Source organism: Chiloscyllium plagiosum, unplaced genomic scaffold (assembly GCF_037043375.1).
Source record: "Chiloscyllium plagiosum isolate Xiang-an unplaced genomic scaffold, Cpla_swu_hap1 HiC_scaffold_14, whole genome shotgun sequence".
NCBI lineage: Eukaryota > Metazoa > Chordata > Chondrichthyes > Orectolobiformes > Hemiscylliidae > Chiloscyllium > Chiloscyllium plagiosum.
In genome coordinates this window covers 48,200,819-48,219,201 of record NW_028270152.1, presented here as the reverse complement: position 1 = coordinate 48,219,201, position 18,383 = coordinate 48,200,819, and the positions used below count along the sequence as shown (strand labels likewise).

The 18,383-nt window shown below is 40.6% G+C and overlaps 1 long non-coding RNA gene across 1 annotated transcript in view; it reads right to left on the bottom strand.

Moving 5' to 3' along the window:
* The window catches only part of LOC122559069 (uncharacterized), a 70,924-nt gene extending 53,397 nt beyond the window's left edge, over positions 1-17,527 (bottom strand). Inside the window, exon 1 of the long non-coding RNA XR_006314329.2 lies at positions 17,352-17,527. This is a non-coding gene — a long non-coding RNA (uncharacterized LOC122559069). The remainder of the gene's footprint in view (positions 1-17,351) is intronic.
* Between the last annotated feature and the right edge of the window lie 856 nt (positions 17,528-18,383).

Here is an 18,383-nt window from a genome sequence, read left to right as displayed (position 1 = left end):
GATTGTGGGGGATGCCATTGAGCTGAGGTGGGTAGTTTAGCCAAAGAGATATTGATTTCAACCCATCATATTGGTGCAATATAATGTAGTTGTTGTTTATAATCCAGCAAAATGGGGAGTAACCCATACATTAGTGACTCACAGATGACCTGGCTGGTCATGGTTTATGACTTTATTGATGTATTGTTTGTCTGCCAGTTGCAACAAGGATAATATCCACTGAATTTGTTTACTTGCATGACTGGAGCTGTACAACAATCCTACAGTCAAGTGGATTAACATGTCATACTTATGTGTATATTATTACTATTTTGACCAGTCAGATAGCCCCTTTTACAAACAAAATAATCAATGAGAACTGAACAATGAGTTGTTCACAGAACAGTGGTGAACATCAGACTACTAAATCAAGCTTAGCATTCTAGGCATTTGACACATATCCTTGTCATGAATAATGCAATTATATTGTTTTATTATTCCTGCATTCATAAATACTTGTAAATAGTTTACATGTTTCTAAACACCTATTTACTAAAAATTAATTAGTTAACAGAATGACCAGACTTCTATTAACAAAATGTTTTTCAGTTTCTCGTCAAAAAAACTAAATGATATCAACTGACAAGAATCAATGGAAATATTTACTGATAAGACCCTAAGGGGCCAGCAAAGACAGAGCCTGAACGCAAAAGATTGAATTTAGTAAATCAGCCTGCGTGTTAAATAATATTTTAAGAGCTTGCTGAACCAATCAAAATAAGCACACAACATAATGGAAAAGGTCCAAAGAAGGAATGGAATGTAAGCATGAGATATTAGCATGTGGATGGAAACTCTGCTGATCTGATGTGCTACACAATAATGTCTGGTACAATGAGGCTGCCAACGTGCCTGGAAAATGTGAATCTGTGAAAACAGCTGTCACAGCTGTAAGCAATTCCCCAGGCACCCACACCTGCAGCGTTAGCAGCTGAGAACTCATAACGATAAATTATCACTCTCAAAAGACGCTTTCAGAATGAAAAATTCCTTAAGTATGCAGTCTCAGAAAGAGTCCAAGGTGCAATCCAACGTTCCCGTTAATTATTACTTCCAATCTGAAGTTTAACTATCTCTGCTTTGTTTTAACTCAGTCCTTATACATTAAAATGTCACTTGTCATTTCTGTTTACAAGCAATAATTGTAAAGTGAATGATGGCAGATGGCATCTCAGCATGCTGTGCAAGGCATTTAACGCGTGAAAGGGTGAACTGGCATCACAAGATAATCTCCTCCCATCCATATATAAAAGATGGTTTCAAGTGTTCTTGTTACTGACACTGTGTGAGGATGTTCTAGCAGCTGTAATGTGAACTTCCTCTTAAGTTAAGGCTAATGTCTTACAAGAGATGTAACGTAAGTAGCTATTACATAGTATGTAATCCACCTATTTATTTTTCATCAAGATTTAGGCTAAGTTCTGCCATATGGTATCAGTAGCCCAGACTAATAACAACAAGCATTGATGGTGGTGAATCTACACAATATATCCCAGAGCATATCCAACATTCTAGGATGGAGATAGCAGTGAAGATTTTGTTAAGTTTAAGATGTTGGCAGAGATGAGAACCATTGTCTTCCATTATATAAGACTGTACAACACCTTGGCTGTCAACATGCTTCGTTGCTTCCACCTTTCTCTGCTGCATGCATTGAAATGGAAGATTGAGGTAATTAAGGGCCTCAGCTAGCCAAAATGTAGGTTAGCGGCTGACCTGGCCACCATTATATGGAGGAGGGGTTGGGGTTTGGCAGAAAGGTATTGCATTTTATGAGTTGTACCATCTTCAAATATTTCATTTGAAAAAATATTTTTTCTTTTACTTTCCCCAAAAGATAATTTTTGAAATACCTACTAAAATTGACAATAGGCTGCAGCTTCTTATCCCCATGGGAGATTCCTGAAGAAGGGCTTATGCCCGAAACGTCGATTCTCCTGTTCCTTGGATGCTGCCTGACCTGCTGCGCTTTTCCAGCAACACATTTTCAGCTCTGATCTCCAGCATCTGCAGCCCTCACTTTCTCCATCTACCTTGTAGATTCCCAGCTGATTATGCCTATCTGCATGCCAAAAACAGTTTAGACTAGGAATTAACATTATGGCTTTCCTCTGCACATTTTTAAGATCTTGATATTATCCAGAATGAGTAGATCAAAACTGAACAAGGCATTCTAATTAAGGCCTAATCAATGTCACACACTAAGATTAAATAGCATGCTTTGTCTTAGTGGACATCCTGAAAATGCACCCTGGTAGTCTTTTTGCTTCAGCTATTACTTCACATTATTGACCTAGAAACATTCAAGGACTTTGTACCATGTGCCATGAGCATTCTTAGGAGTTGGCACATTATGAATGTGGGATGCATATGAGGCAGTGTCCACGTCCCAGATATCTTTCTTTCTCCGTGAGCTCTGGTATTGTGCCCTGAAAGATACAGCGTTTGCCTTAGACGTTAATCCCATAAAGCCCAGATTCCTGATGAAGGGCTTTTGCCTGAATCGTCGATTTTCCTGCTCCTCGGATGCTGCCTGATCTGCTGTGCTTTTCCAGCACCATTCTAATCTATGTTAGCTAGTGACCAACTCCTCTGCCACTGACAACATTTTCATCCTGTTTATTCTATCAAAACTCCAATCATGATTTGAATACTTTCATCAAAACCTCATCTTAAACTTCTTTGCTCTTAGTACAAGCTTCTCTATTCAATCCTTAAGTCACTTAGTCTTGGTATTATTCTTACAAACTATTCTGAGCTTCCTATAAAAGGCTTTGACTTTCTTCCAAAAAAGTCTAATATCCTTGACTTTGTGTTTCATACCTATTCCAGTTATGTGAACTACCACTTTCAATGACATAAAATAAAAGCAAATTACTGCGGATGCTGGAATCTGAAACCAAAAGAGAAAATGCTGGAAAATCTCAGCAGGTCTTGCAGCATCTGTAAGGAGAGAAAAGAGCTGACGTTTCAAGTCGAGCTTTGACAAAGGGTCAGTTAGACTCGAAACATCAGCTCTTTTCTCTTCTTACAGATGCTGCAAGACCTGCTGAGATTTTCCAGCATTTTCTCTTTTGGTTTCAGATCCCAGCATCTGCAGTAATTTGCTTTTATCCAGCGTTTAACCCACTGCCACTTCTCTTCCAGGAATGCCTACGCTGAAGAAGTACTGCTCTTCTCTCCGACAGGATTTTCGTTTGGCTCTCTTCCCCGTCCACCTTCACTGCTTTCCTTTTCTCTCTCAGTATTAGACAAGGTATTTACTAAGACTCGCTTCCACAGCCATATTTCCTTCCTCAGTGACTGTCTTCACCTCTGACTTATTCCACGTGGATTTCAACTCGAATTCCACCCTGCATGCAGCCTCCAGGATTACAGGTACTTGCACTATATACAACATTTTTCCAACTGCTGTTCTCGCCACATCCTAAAAGCCATACTCAGGGCCATGTGCTGCCACATGAAAGCACTCAACACCTCTCTCCAGCAGCACTGACTTACTCTCTCTCAAAGCTGTCCTGGTCCACAGTTTCATTTCATCCTTCGTATTATTCGACGCCTTAACTCCAAACGTTTCCTGTTTCTTGCAGATATTAAGGAATGCAAGCTTCAACTTCTCATCCACACCCCTGCCTACCCTCCACCTTCCAACAGTCCCAATCCCTCGAACCCCACCTCTTCCAGCCCCAGCCCTTGCCGTGTGTTCACCATACCTTCCCCTCTCTGAGGCTGAGCGTGCTGTTCTCAGCAAAGGACTCAGCTTTGTACCCTTACGTCCCCACCTCAATGAATTCCGGGATCGACATGATGCTGAGCTCTTCTTCCGTCACCTTCTGACAAAGGGGTGCTGTTGTCGTCTGGCATGCTGACCTCTACCTCACAGAGGCTGAGCGCCAACTCTCAGATTCCTCCTCCTACCTCCCCCTGGAGCATGACTACACCACTGAGCATCAAGCCATTGTCTCCAACACCGTGACTGACCTCATTTCCTCCGGATGCCTCCCCCCCACAGCTTCCATCCTCATAGTCTCCCAACCCTGGACAGCTCGTTTCTACCTACTCCTCAAAATCCACAAGAAAGACTGTCCTGGCAGGCCCATTGTGTCAGCATGCTCCTGCCCCACTGAACTTATTTCCTCCTACCTTGACTCCATCCTTACTCCTCTGGTTCACTCTCTCCCCACCTACATCTGGGATTCCTCTGATGCCCTGTGACAGATTGACAGCTTTCAATTTGCAGGGCTTAACCACCTTCTATTCACCATGGGTGCGCAATCTCTCTACATCTCCATCCCACAGCAAGACGGCTTGAAAGCTCTTTGCTTCTTTCTCGAAAAGAGGCCCAAACGATCTCCATCCACCACCACTCTCCTGAACTTGTTCCCTCTCTCAACAACTTCTCCTTCAACCCATCCCATTTTCCCCAAATCAAAGGTGTAGCAATGGGTATCTGCAAGGGTCCCAGCTATGCCTGCCTTTTCATGGGGGATGTGGAACATTTCTTGTTCCAGGCCTACCCGGGTCCCCTCCCACAACTGCTTTATCAGTACATCGATGACTATTTCGGTGTGGCTTCATGCTCTCGTCCTGACCTGGAAATAAAAACCAGCTTTGACAAAGGGTCAGTTAGACTTGAAACATCAGTTCTTTTCTCTCCTTACAGATGCTGCCAGACCTGCTGAGATTTTCCAGCATTTTTTCTTTTATTTTCAATGACATGTTCCTACACCTCAGACTGTCCCTGCACATTTTTAGAATTGTACAATTCTGTTCATGTTGCCTCCCTTCATTCTTTTTACCAACATGCATCACTTCATACTGCATTATATTAAATTTAATCTGACATATGTCTGTCCATATTGCCAGTCTGGTAATGTTCTTCTCATTGTTCACCAGGATTTCTGAGTTTTTTTTAATTATCTGCAAACGTTGAAAGTATGCCTTGTGCTGCCAAGACCTGGACATTAATGTATATCAAAATGAGCAGTGGGCCTAATGGCAAATGCTGGTAAACTTTTAGTTCCAGTATGAAAAGCAATTGTAAATCAGTACTTTCTTTGTTCTGCCCCTGAACCAATTTTTCATTTGTGCTGCATCCTGTGGGCTTTAACTTGGCTAACATGTGTATTATGGGATACTTTGTTGAATGCTTTCAAAAAGTCAAGATATATAACAATAGCTTTACTACTCCCAAGAATGATTCAGCTGGTGCTTCATCCAAGTACTCAATTCTGTTAGTCAAATATCATTTGTCCTCAACAATTCTATTCTGACTTTAATCTCTTAACCTAACATTTTACAAACACTAATTGATTTTGTCTTATGTTATTGAGCAGAATCTTAAATGAAACTGGGTGATGTGAGCTTTAATGAGATTTGTGACAGAATTGTATTAGAACGCTGATGAGGCCTATCTTGTTAAGAACATCCCACTGCATCTTTTACACATTTGCCAAGTGACAAGGTAGGTTCTCGCGGGACAATAACAAGATGCCAATTAAAGAGTATTATAGAGGTTTTTTTTATTCACACCATTACTCGCCTCATTGTTATTCAGCTCTCTATCAAACCAAATTCAACCAAATAAACTAGATATTGAAAATTTTTGCATGAAAGTCAGAGCAGGATACCTGGAGACTTCAGCTTACCAATTGCTCGAAAGGATCTTCATGTTGGACAATGGGCACTAAATCTCAGGCATCTGGGCCATGGGCACTGCCCCACATGCATCCAATATCATAATGTGCCAGGCTTCTAAGAATGTTCATGGCACATCTCCAATTCACTCAACGCATGCTTCTATGGCTCATTTTCCTAACCTGGGATATCTCTTTGCAATATGGAGAACATAGACATCAAAATTAATCTAACATGCCATCTCAGACTTAGGCTGCGTTGGAGGAGCAAAATTTCAGACCTAAGACTAAGATCATGGGTTAGTGGGCAGTAAACACCGTAATCCTAGCAGTTTCCGAGACTTGGAGCAACTGCCTCAACACACTGGAAAAATAACATCAGCAGTGCATTTGCAAGATCCCATCAGGAATGGATGAATTGGCAAAATTGCTTTTCTCTTGAAAAGGGAAGATGAAATATAACCTACAAGAAATATTTACAATTACGAAGCTGCAATAAAAGGTTCTAATGTTATTGCCATTTTGGGATTTTGATTATATAGTTAAATGGGTTTTTAGTTCCAGTTCTGTGAGTGTAACTTGTTTTTTTAAGAGGACAAGAAGTCTTTTTGAACAGTGATTTCAAACTTCATTTTTAACAGGATATGTCATTTTTGTAAATCATCAAACTATCTGGGGGAGTTAATCAATAAAATGTTTACAAAGTTAGTTGCATAACTTACAGAAAGACAAAACAGAGGCCACAATCAGGTTTCAATTGAGAGGAAGTTTCATGCCAGCAGAAGAGCAAATTAGTTTGAGCAGTCCAGACTTTCAGAACTGGAAAGAAATCTTCAAATTGTTTTAGTAGCTTCTTAGTGTTTCGTTAGAAACAGCAATGGAGAGAATCACATCTGCTGCAGGGATATCCTTGTAATCTTTCTCAGCTGCATGTGAAATTGAAGTGTTATTGTAGAAGTGATAATACATGGGAGTTAGTCTGTTAAGGATAGTACTGAGAAAAGAGTTGAGCTTTTCTTTTTGCTGTTTATTGTACGATTTTTCGAAACTGCCTTACACAAAAGAGAACAATGCTATAAATGCAATAAACTTATGGTCTTTTGTGGTCATTGGCATCCTCATATGATGAAGTTCAATGACAGATCTCCTTGGTAACCAAACTGCAAAAATGAAAATTATGACCTATCCAGTGAGATTTCACTCTAGGATCTGACTTGTCCAGTATTACTATCAGCTGGGATCATAACAAAATGTGATAGAGTAGACAAAGAGACTGAACTCTGCAGTTCCCACAGAGTGACTGTTTTGATAACAAAATGGCATTCATGATACATGTACAATTCTAGTATGGCATGAGCAGAAAAATGGTAAATCATTTGGAGAAATGCTATAGGGTCAGGAAAATTTGCACTGGCCTTACCACATAATCATGACACATCTGTGACCCACTTAAAATACAGATAACACTACAGTACTGCACTTTTGAGCACACTGACACCTTGCATTATAATATTGTTGCTACGCATTTTTGAATGCTGTTATGACCAACTTGGGAAAGTGCATGATTCTCATGTTCTACTACTCCCAGGGTCACCAGAAAAGGTAATGATTCAATCAAAGTATGCAAAGCCCTCAATTTTTCTGGTGGTTAAGCTAACAGAGAACACTGACCAGATTTCTGAAGTACTATTTTAAAAGTAATACTATTTATTACAAGTAATGTTTTAAGTGTGGCCTACAGAAAGTCTGCAGTAGTGAGTAGAGTGGGTTCTTCCTTGATTATATGTTAATTGAGATATATCTCTTGATTAAACTTAAAATATAAGCCATAACTATTAACTTAACCTGAGGCAGTATTTTGTAGAGGAATAAGATGGTGTTATTTTCTGGGTCTGTAGATTGTAAAGGAGCAAAAATGGCCTTTAGTAGAGTGATATATGCTTCTTGTCAGATGTGGGAGTTTAAAGAGAGTTTAAGGGTTACTGCAGATTATATCTGCAATAAATGCTGTTGGTTGCAAATCCTATCAGATCAAATGGATCAGTTGGAGAGGCAGTTAGAGGCAATGAGGAATTTGCAACAGCAATGGTATGTGATGGATGGCAGTTAGAGGAAGCGGGGAAAGTCCCAGATACATTCACATAGATGGGTTAACTCCAGGAAAGGTAAGAGAGGTAGGCAGGTAGTGCAGGAGTCTTCTGTAGCTTTCCCCATTTCAAACAAGTATGCTGTTTTGGAAAATGTAGGGGGTGATGGATTCTCAGGGGAACGTAGCACTAACAGCCAGGTTTCTGGTATTGAGACTGGCTCTAATGCAACGAGGGGTACGTCAGGTTCCAAGAGATCATTTGTGTTAGGGGACTCTCTAATCCAAGGTACAGACAGATGTTTCTGTGGCCAGCAGCAAACAATCAGAATGGTGTGTTGCTTTCCTGGTGCCAGGATGAAGGATGTCTCAGAGAGGGTGCAGAATGTTCTCAAGGGGAGAGGGGCCAGTAAGGGGTCAATGTCCACGTTGGAACCAATGACATGGGAAGGGAAAAGGTTGTGATTCTGAAGGGAGATTACAGAGAGTTAGGCAGGAATTTAAAAAAAGAGGTCCTCAAGAGTAGTAGTATCTGGATTACTCCCAGTGCTATGAGCTAGTGAGGGCAGGAATAGGAGGATAGAGCAGATGAATGCATGGCTGAGGAGCTGGTGTATGGGGGAATGATTCACATTTTTGGATCATTGAATCTCTTTTGGGGTAGAAGCGACCTGTACAAGAAGGACGGATTGCACCTAAATTGGAAGGGGGCTAATATACTGGCAGGGAGATTTGCTAGAGCTTCTCGGGAAGATTTAAATTAGTAAGGTGGGGTTAGGACCCATGGAGATAGCGAGGAAAGAGATCAATCTGAGACTGGTACAGTTGAGAACAGAAGTCAGGCAAACAGTCAGGGAAAAGGTAGGACTAATAAATTAAACTGCATTTATTTCAATGCATGGGGCCTAACAGGGAAGGCAGATGAACTCAGGGTATGGTTAGGAACATGGGACTGGGATATCATAGCAATTACAATAACATGGCTCAGGGATGGGCAGGACTGGCAGCTTAATGTTCCAGGATACAAATGCTACAGGAAGGATAGAAAGGGAGGCAAGAGAGGAGGGGAAGTGGTGTTTTTGATAAGGGATAGCATTACAGCTGTGCTGAGGGAGGATATTCCCAAAAATACATCCTGGGAAGCTATTTGGGTCGAACTGAGAAATAAGAAAGGGATGATCACCTTATTGGAATTGTATTATAGTCCCCCTAACAGTCAGGGTGAAATTGAGAAACAAACTTATAAGGAGATCTCAGCTGTCTATAAGAATAATAGGGTGGTAATGGTAGAGGATGTTAACTTTCCGAACATAGACTGGGTCTGCCATAGTGTTAACGGTTTAGATGGAGAGGAATTTTTAAGTGTGTACAAGAAAATTTTCTGATTCAGCATGTGGATGTACCTACTAGAGAAGGTGCAAAACTTGACCTACTCTTGGGAAATAAGGCAGGGCAGGTGAATGAGGTGTGAGTGGGGGAACACTTTGGGGCCAGCGACCACAATTCTATTAGGTTTAAAATAGTGATGGAAAAGGATAGACCAGATCTAAAAGTTGAAGTTTTAAATTGGAGAAAGGCCAATTTTGATGGTATTAAGCAAGAACTTTCAAAAAAGCTGATTGGGGGCAGATATTCGCAGGTAAAGTGACGGCCGGAAAATGGGAAGCCTTCAGATATTAGATAATGAGAATCCAGAGAAAGTATATTCCTATCAGAATGAAAGGAAAGGCTGGTAGGTATAGAGAATCAGGATGACTAAAGAAATTGGAGGTTTGATTAAGAAAAAAGAAGGAAACATATGTTAGGCATAGACAGTATAGATCGAGTGAATCCTTAGAAGAGTATAAAGGAAGTAGGAGTATACTTAAGTAGGAAATCAGGAGGGCATAAAGGGAACATGAGATAGCTAGCAAATAGAAGTAAGGAGAATCTAAAGGGATTTTACAAATACGTTAAGGACAAAAGGCTAACAAGGGAGAGAATAGGGCCCCTCAAAGATCAGCAAGGCTTCACACAAAGCAAGAACTTTCAAAAAAGCTGATTGGGGGCAGATATTCGCAGGTAAAGTGACGGCCGGAAAATGGGAAGCCTTCAGATATTAGATAATGAGAATCCAGAGAAAGTATATTCCTATCAGAGTGAAAGGAAAGGCTGGTAGGTATAGAGAATCAGGATGACTAAAGAAATTGGAGGTTTGATTAAGAAAAAAGAAGGAAACATATGTTAGGCATATGTTTGTGTGAAGCCGCAGAAAATGGGGGAGATACGAGTATTTTGCATCAGTATTTACTGTGGAAAAGGATATGGAAGATATAGAATGTAGGGAAATAGGTGGTGACATCTTGAAAAATGTCCAGTTTACAGAGCAGGAAGTGCTGGATGTCTTGAAATGCATAAAGGTGAATAAATCCCCAGGACCTGATCAGGTGGACCCCAGAACTCTGTGGGAAGCTAGAGAAGTGATTTCTGGGCCTCTTGCTGAGATATTTGCATCATCGATAGTCACAGATGAGGTGCCGGAAGACTAGAGATTGGCAAACGTGGTGCCACTGTTTAAGCGGGGTGGTAAGGACAAGCCAGTGAACAATAGACCAGGAAGCCTGTCGTCGGTGGTGGGCAAGTTGTTGAAGGGAATCCTGAGGGACAGGATGTACATGTATTTGGAAAGGCAAGGACTGATTAGAGATAGTCAACATGGCTTTGTGCATGGGAAATCATGTCTCAAAACTTGATTGAATTTTTTGAAGAAGAGTTTTTTGATGAGGGCACAGCGGTAGATGTGATTTATATGGACTTCAGTAAGCGTTCGACAAGGTTCCCCATGATAGACTAATTAGTAACGTTAGATCTCACAGAATACACGGAGAACTGGCTCAAAGGTAGAAGACAGGGTGGTGGTGGTGGAGAGTTGTTTTTCAGACTGGAGGCCTATGACCAGTGAAGTGCCACAAGGATCGGTGCTGTGTCCTCTACTTTCCATCATTTATATAAATGATTTGGATGTGAGCATGAGAGGTATAGTTAGTAAGTTTGCATGTGACACCAAAATTGGAGGTGTAGTGGACAGTGAAGAAGGTTACCTCAGATTATAAGAGGATCTTGATCAGATGGGCCAATGGACTAAGAAGTGGCAGATGGAGTTTAATTCAGATAAATGCAACCTTGGGAAAGCAAATCTTAGCAGAACTAATATACTTAATGGTAAGGTCCTCAGGAGTGTTGCTGAACAAAGAGACCTTGGAGTGCAGGTTCATAGCTCCTTGAAAGTGGAGTCGCAGGTAGATAGGATAGTGAAGGCGGCGTTTGGTATGCTTTCCTTTATTGGTCAGAGTATCGAGTACAGGAGTTGGGAGGTCATGTTGCAGCTGTACAGGACATTGGTTAGACCTCTGTTGGAATATTGCATGCAGTTCTGGTCTCCTTCCTATCGGAAAGATGTTGTGAAACTTGAAAGGGTTCAGAAAAGATTTACAAAGATGCTACCAGGGTTGGAGGATTTGACCTTTGGGAAGAGGCTGAACAGGCTGGGGCTGTTTTGCCTGGACCGTCGAAGGCTGAGGGGTGACCTTATAGAGGTTTACAAAATCATGAGGGGATGGATTGGATAAATGGACAAAGTCTTTTCCCGGGGGTCGGGGAGTCCAGAACTAGAGGGCATAGATTTAGGGTGAGAGGGGAAAGATATAAAAGGGACCTAGGGGGCAACTTTTTCACGCAGAGGGTGGTACATGTATGGAATGAGCTACCAGAGGAAGTTGTGGAGGCTGGTACAATTGCAACATTTAAAAGGCATTTGGATAGGAAAGGTTTGGAGGGATATGGGCCAGGTGCTGGCAGGTGGGACTAGATTGGGTTGGGATATCTGGTCGGCATGGACGGGTTGGACCGAAGGGTCTGTTTCCATGCTGTACATCTCTATGACTCTGTGACTCTACTATTTTCAATGGAAAAGTAAAGGACAAAATAATAATTGCATATCATACGCATGTGTAATTAACTGATGTGCAACAAGTAAAAAGATAACATTTACAAAGTAATTGAGTGTGAATTGAGGTACTCTGACCAATAAAAGAAAGCATACCAAACGTCTTCTTCACTATCCGACCTGCGACTCCACTTTCAAGGAGCTATGAACCTGCACTCCAAGGTCTCTTTGTTCAGTAACACTCCCTAGGACCTTACCATTCGGTCACCCAAAGATTTCAATTAGTGTGAGAAATAATCCAATTTTTAAAAATGCCGGCTTACTATTTGATGTCATCTGTACTGGAAATCCCTGGACAGGGGACCTCTGGTAAAAACTGGGCCAGCAATCTCCAGCACAGAAGACATCAAATAGCAATTGAGCATTTTTTAAATGGACCATTAACTCATTTAATCAGACCGAGGCTTTCTGGTACAAACTGGCCCAGGAATTCTTGAATCTAGTAGTGGAGGAGATCAGCATCAAAACCACACTCACTTTTATACAGCTGAACATTGTATTGTGAAGTTTAAATGTCCAGCAGACACTTTGAAAACTACCTTCAAAGGACAACAATATAAAACCATAAAATTATAAGACACAGGAGTAGAATTAGGGCATTTGGCCCATCAAATCTGTTCCGTCTGAAATGCTACCCAGCCCTATTCTCCTGCCTGTAATCTTTGATCCCCTTACTAATCAAGAACCCATCTATCTCTGTCTTAAATATACTCAATGAATTCATCTCCATTGCCCTCTATGGCAATGAGTTCCACAGATTCACCACCCTCTGACTGAAGAAATTCCTACTCATCTCAGTTCTAAAGCATTGTTATTTCATTTTGAAGCTATTCCCTTGGGTCCTTGTCTTTCCAAATAGTGGAAATATCTTCTCCACAACATCCACTCTAGTCAGATTAAAGTAAGGTAATTTGGGGCGGGGGTAAGGTGGGAAGGGTGTGGATGTAAGAGGCTACTAGGTGAGAGAGTATGGTACCAGGTGGACAATTGGGTGGTGTGAAGGGTGGTATGCTACATGACTGAGGGTGGCAAGTTGTTGAAGGGACAGAATGGCAAGTGGGAAAGGGATTAGGAAGGTAAGGAGGAGGTGCCAAGTGGGTGAGGAAAGGTAGGTTGCCAGGCAAATAGATGAGTGGTGCAGGTAGGTATGGGTTTCAAGTCAGGGGAGGGTAAATGGGTGCCAGGCGTGATAATGTCAGGTCAAAGAGGGTGAGGTGGGTATCAGGTCCAGTAAAATCCAGTCCTAACAGAGGAGGGTCAAGTGTAAAATCTGGTGGAATTGGCACAGGGCTGATTATCAGGTTTGACAGATCAGGATCTGGTCTGTTCAGGTTGGAAAGACTTAGGTCAGTGGGTCAGTTATGAGTCAGGAGTTTAGCTTCCAGTTTCCTTGAAGTTAGCTTAATTGTGTCAGAACCCTTCAAAATCTCTGCATTTTAAGTCATTTTCAGAGGGTTCCAGACACTGGGGAATTGCCAATTGGAATTTTCCATTTCCTGCACAATTCCCTTTGAGTTAGCTGTGCTTAGATTTCTGTATGATGCCAGCAGACAAATCAAGCAGTAACACCACACATCGTCTCTGAAATGTCTGTCCAGCATCAGAATAGCAAATGTATTAATTAAAAGCTTATTAATTTGTTAACTACTCTTGACAACATTCTATTTATGAAATTAACATTTTATATTAACACAAAGAGGGAAGAAATACTTTTGAATTTTAAAAAATAACATTTGAAGCATATTTTGAAAATTTAAAATAATACAATATAAATATTCATTCAAAATGTATTTCATAATTTGTGTATATTTTGCATGATCTCTCATTTTGGCAACAATTGCACTGATCAATTATCTGCAGGGCCAAGCTTGTCTGGTTATTTATTTTTCAAAGGTTAAACTTCTCTCAAAGCTGAAGCTCGGTGATTGAATAACCCCATGATAAATACTTTCCACCTGTTTCATAACAATACCAAACTAATTGAAAGATCATTTGTTTATAGCAGAAGAGCCAATTAAATTAAGTGTTGTCATTCAATGACTTAGAAGCAAACAATCTCGATTTTACTGCAGGAGGTAATGATTTCTAAGCAAACGAATTAGATTTTACTGCAGGAGGGAGTAGTTATTCCCAATCATGCTGTTGACCCATGACCTTGTGCAAGGATTTTCATTGTCCAAGACATTTGTAAAGTATGCCACTTCAATCCTTGGTGAAACTCCATTGGATGCATCAACATCTACCTAATGTATTCCACTTTGATAATATAATAACATGTCGTTATTTGATGATTTTCCATACCAGGTATAAATTATAAAAAAAAGTGTGCAAAGCATCAGTAAATACAGCTTCAATTGTGAACTTTATTCTGAATTCTACAAACAACAATTCAATTGGAGAATTGTTCAAAATTTCATCACATCAACATGTGTCTCAGAAAGTAAGTGAAAGTTTGAGAATCATTATCAAATATAATGTAAATATAGTTGAGAAGGTGATGGCCCAGTGATATTGTCACTGAACCAATGACCCAGATATTGTTCTGAAGTTCTGCATTCAAGTCCCACCATGGCAGATGGTGGAATTTGAAATTTAAAAAAATTAAGAATGAAAAGTGATGACCATGAAACTGTTGTCAAATGTCAGGAAAAGCCATCTGGTTCACTAATGTTCTTTTGGGAGGAATTTTGCCATCCTTACCTGGTCTGGTCTTCATGTGACACCTGACCCACAGCAATGTGTTTGACACTGAACTGAGGCACTCAGTTGCTGGAAAGTCTCAAAACAAACTGAAACCAGAGAACTAAGGCACTGGAAACAATAAATACACCCCTGTTAACTATGAAGTGTCATAGGCTATCAGCAGCAGCGGAATTGTACTGAAACACAATCTGTAATCTCATGGCTCGGCAAATCCCCCACTCAACCATTACCATCAAGCCAAGGGATCAACCCTGGTTCAATTAAGAGTGCAGGAGAGCATGCCAGGAGCAGTACCAGACATACTTAAATACGAAGTAATCAAACCAGTGAGTAACAAAACAGGAGTACCAAGCAGCATAAGCAGCAAGAACTCCACAAATATCCCGATTGTCAATGATGGAAGAGTCCAGCACATCAGTACAAAAGATAAGGCTGAACCATTTGCAGCAATCTTCAGCCAAAAGTGCCAAGTGGATGATTCCTTTCAGCCTCCTCCAGTGGTCTCCAGAATCACAGCTCCAAACATCAGTCAATTCAACTCACACCATGTGATATCAAAAAATAGCTAGAGGCACTGGATACTGCAAAGGCTGTGAGTGCTGGCAATAGTATCGATGACATATGCCTCAGAACATGCCACACTCTAGCCAAGCTGTTTCAGTAGAGTTACAACACTGACATCTTCCCAACAGGTGGAAAATGCCCAGGTATGTCCTATACACAAAATATAGGACAGATACAACCCAACCAATTACCACTCCACCACTCTACTCTCAATAATCAGTAAAATAACAGAAGATATAATCAGCAATGCTATCAAATAGCACTTACTTGGCAATAACTTGATTGCTCGTGCCCAATTTAGTTATATCAGGGCCTTTGAGATCCAGATGTCATCATGACCTTAGTTCAACTATGGACAAAATAGCTGAATGCCAAAAGTGAGGTGAGAGTGACGTGAAGATTGCATTTGACTGAGTGTGACATGGAGGAGCCTTAGCAAAATTGCAATCAATTGGAGTCAGGGCAAAAGTTCTCTGCCTGGCTGAAGGCATACCTGGCACATAGGAAGACATGTCCAAAGTAGGATTACGATTGCACAATGGACATTCATGACTCCCCTGATAATGAAGCAGTCCATGTCCAAATGCAGAAGGACCTGAACAATATTCAGGCTTGGGCTGAGAAGTGGCAAGTAACACTAACACTGCACAAATGCCAGAAAAGACCATCTCCTACAAGAGAGAATCTAACTATTGTCACTTGATATTCATTAGCATTATCATCACTGAATCCTCCACTATTAACATCCTAGGGGTTGCCATTGACCAGAATCTGAACTGGTCATATAAATACAGTGGCTACAAAACAGATCAAAGGTGAGAAAAAGTGCAATGCCTACACAAAACCTGTCCACCATCTACAAAGCACAAGTCAGCAGTGTGATGGAAAAATCCCCACTTCCTGGATGAGTGCAGCCTTGATCACCAACTTTCAGTGGCAACAGTGTGTACAATCAACAAACTGCACCATAGGAATTACCCAAAGCAACTTAGACAGCACCTTCCAGTCCACAATTAATTGCAGCTAGAAGGACAGGACAACAGATACTTGGGACACTACCACCTGTAAATTCCTTCCCAACCACACTTCCCATCCTGACTTGGAAATATATCATCCTTCCTTCAGCTAGGTCAAAATCCTGGAACTGTCTCCCTAACAGCTGTGTGTCTACCTATAATCCATGGACTGTAGCTACTCAAGACATCAGCTCGCTGGCACTGTGTCAAGGACAACTAGTGAGGGGCAATAAAACGCTTTTCCAGTCAACAACAGCTACATCCCATGAATGAATTAATAAGAAAAAAAGAAAAATCAGTCACAGAGACCTTTTGGAGTGCACTGACTTAGACTACCCTTCATAGGATATTGCTAATTTGAGCATACCCATTGGAATGCTATTAGCTATTGAAATATTTAGTCATGAGCATTTCTAATGTGTTTTAAAATTTACACATTGGTCTGCACTGTCTATTTATGTTCTATCATTCACTGTATTGTTACATTCGGTAGCATTGAGCTAATATAGAAAAAGTGAAATTTGGTAAGAGGAAGCTAATATCTACCTCAGCTGCTCAAAAGGTATGTCTGAGATATGCATACCTCACTATTTTTAATCTGTCAATTCGACTGTGGGCAGCATGGTGGCACAGTGGTTAGTACTGCTACCTCACAGTGCCAGAGACCCCGGTTCAATTCCCGCCTCAGGCAACTGTCAGTGTGGAGTTTGCACATTCTCCCCGTGTCTGCATGGGTTTCTTCCGGGTGCTCCGGTTTCCTCCCACAGACCAAAAATGTACAGGTTAGGTGAATTGGACATGCTAAATTGCCTGTAGTGTTAGGTGAAGGGGTAAATGTAGAGGAATGGGTCTGGGTGGGTTGCTCTTCAGAGGGTTGGTGTGGAATTGTTGGGCCGAAGGGCCAGTTTCCACACTGTAAGTAATCTAAACTAGATTCCTTAGGTCTGTTGTATTACTTCATTTATCTTGTCTTCATGCACGTTAAATATTTCACACCAGATACTCATTTAGAAGTGGCTGTTATTAGGGTTAACCTTAACTCTGTTTTCCCAACACAATCCCAGCAATTAAAAGCAGCAATATTTTGTCAGCAAATTAAGCATTTCGTAAGCCAGATATTTTATACAATTCATAATGATGCAAAGTTGTTTTAGCTTCTCAATGAGGCAAATGGGATACAATGTTGTGGGATCAACTAAGGCTGAGAGTCACACAGTATCTTGGCATCAAATGCCCAAAACTATAGTTAAAAAATTAGAATCAATTTGGCACAGAGATAATGTGTCTATCCCTGACCTAGCAAACCCAGGTTCAAGTCTTACCTACTCCAGAAGTGTGTTATATCTTCTCTGAGCAAGTTGATTAGGAAAATATCTCTAATTGTGAAGGTAAGTTGAAACATATCTGTCGTTCACTTGACCACAAAGTGGGGTCTTTTCACAATTCAATACGAGTTGACAACCAATAGAATAGTTAAGTTCTTTTAAACGTTGAACCAGTGAACAGAGCTCAGTACATACAAACCTATACAGAGCACTGTCGTCAACTGATAGACAACAATGCAAAACCATCAATTTACTATGGTCTACTGACCTGTGACTTTCTATTCAATGTTATGTAGTGTAACAATATTCCTAAAGAAACTTCAACTATAATTGGCCCATCAAAAACAAATAACAATACACATTCAAACCAGTTCTGTGAACAAATTTCTAGCATTTGGCTGCATCTGTCATGACATTCATTTATTTTTGTTACCATACAGCAAAAAATAATAGCTTTGACCCTTCTTGCATTTAGTAATATTTACAAAAGGATTGTTCAGACGCTGGCCTATATCCAGCTCACATAACAAAGCTCAGTATGGGCTGAACTTTAGCTTTGCTGGCAGAATATGCTATGCCAGGATTTGTTCTTTTCAAACCTTTTCTTTCTGGCAGACATCCAGTGAAATTAAGTCAACCTTTCCCTTCTCTGACACAGATTTTGCAAAGCTAAAAAACTCTCAGTTTTTAAGTAGTCACCTATTCAGTAAAAACTTTTGAAAATAGTGTTGCTGCAAAAGTTCTAACATGGCAAATTATTTTCAAAGGACAATCAAAGGACGAATTTCTTCCTAAATTCTGGAAACGGACAATGTTCAGTCTGGTGTCTGTTAATGCAGATACTTCAGAGAAAGGACATCATTACATAGTGAATATTTTGATCAATTGGTGCCTATCTCAAATTGTTTGCAAATGGAATATATGGGTCAACCTCAGACACAGTCAACATTCAGGATTCTCATAGTCCGACCTAACTTTTATATCCATCTCAAACAGGACTTTGAAGCCCAGTGATAAGCTATATGGTTT